Genomic DNA, 2,032 nt, shown 5'->3' with positions numbered 1-2,032 from the left:
TGGGGGTGTGGCCGGCCGTGTGGCCAAGTCAGTAACCCCCCTTAGATTTTACACGGTCTGGCACATGGGCGTGTCCTTGGCCGTGTGGTGCAAGTCAGTATGTATGCCCTATTTTCACACGGTCTATGACACAGGCGTGTCTGGTGGCCGTGTGAGGCACACGGCCTATTCACACGGCTGTGAGCCTTGAATGTAAGAAAAATTTCTATGTTTCCTAAAGTTTAAAAATATTCTCGGTTTGGTCCCGAACCACTTCTAAGTATGTTCTAAGGTCTTGAAGAGCATCATAAGGGACAATATGATTGTATTCTGTATAATTATGATTATGAATGTTTAAAGCTTGTAATCTTGACGTTATTTGATCAGTAATGCCTTGTAACCCTATTTCAGCGGCGGATACGGGTTAGGGGCGTTACGAAATGGGTGTTATTATACCAATTTAAAAAAGACCACGTTATCAATTTTGTTAACGATCAAAAAGTGACCAAAACATAATCAATTGAAAATGTTTGTAACGGAATTGAATGTTTTTATAGTTTGATGACCAAAACAAAAACATGCTAATAGCTAGGTGACTAATGGTGTAGTTTACCCTTGTTATTATTAGAACTAATATGATTCCTTCACTTCGCGTTGGGTTCATTATTTGTTTGTATCAAATTATGGAGTACAAATTTGAAGGTTAAAATGTTGTCTAATCCTACTTTCAGTTTTAGAAATTTAGACCATCTACTTTTTGGATTTAAAATTTAGGTCCAATTATTACCACAGTTAAAATTCTTCTATTAAATTCATTGATGTGATATTTTGAAATTTAAAAAAAAACTACTTGATAATCATGTAACAATAAAAATAATATTAAAATTGTTTATATAGATTTTTTTTCTTAAAAACATTCATTAAAACTAGTCGTGAGAAAATAATTTTTTGTTGAAATATTGTTCCTAAGAAAAATTGACATCAACATTTTGATTGAGATTGTTGACAATATTAAATATTTAAACTAATTAATGACATTATAAAAGTAGAAAAAAATCAAATTATGTCAAAAAATAAAGTATAAAGATCAAATCCCAAGTTTCAGCATAGTATAAGGCTCAAAGTGGCGTTTGATCGAAGTCTTATAATGTATAAAAAAAGAAATAGAAGCAAGGCAAGCCTAAAGAAATAGAAAGCTATGTATCGATGTTCGATGTCTAATACCCTTAGGGCATTCAAATTATATAAAATCATGTAATATTTTAATTAAAAAATTAATAATATTAACTACTTGGATTAATTAATAATATTATACAAATACAGGGGCCGAATTATATTAGAAATTAAAGTGTAACGATTAAATTTGAAATTTAGGCATAATAGAAGGACCAAAATTGAAATTTAATCATTTTTATAAAATTGCAAAAAGAAAAGGTAAGGCCTATGCAAATATAAAATAAATAAGAAACCATGCATCAGTATTTTAAGACTCTTAGGTTATTCATACTGGCTCGCAAGTGAACCAGTCTAATGCCTCTTTCTAGATCGATAGCTCGGTCGGTCCAGTTCTGTTCAAATAACTATGGCTCTAAGTTTCTACACTTCATAGATTTGGAACTTAGTCCTCCTACTTTTATTTTCAAGAATTTAATCCCTCTAGTTTTTAGATTTAAAAATATGATTTTAAATTATATATTATCATGTAATATTTTAATTAAAAAGTTAGCAATATTAACTATTTTACTTTTTAATAACATAATAAAAAATATAGGGATCAAATTATGTTAAAAATTAAAGTATAAATATTAAATCTCAAATTTAAATATATTAAAGAGATCAAAACTTAAATTTAACCATTTTGAACCTTCCTTTTATATCTAGTTGTTTCAATTTTGGATTAAACTTGTAGCATCAAACCAATTTAAGACCAAATCTTAGATGATATTAAAAGTTCAAGCAAATGTACAAGAGAAGATACAAAAGGTCTAGGTCGAATTATCAATGATTGAAGACTCCCTTGTAACATTTCTAGCACTTTAGTCATTGATGGACG

This window comes from Gossypium hirsutum, chromosome A11 (assembly GCF_007990345.1).
Source record: "Gossypium hirsutum isolate 1008001.06 chromosome A11, Gossypium_hirsutum_v2.1, whole genome shotgun sequence".
Taxonomy (NCBI): domain Eukaryota; kingdom Viridiplantae; phylum Streptophyta; class Magnoliopsida; order Malvales; family Malvaceae; genus Gossypium; species Gossypium hirsutum.
Note: the sequence above shows the minus strand (reverse complement) of the source record.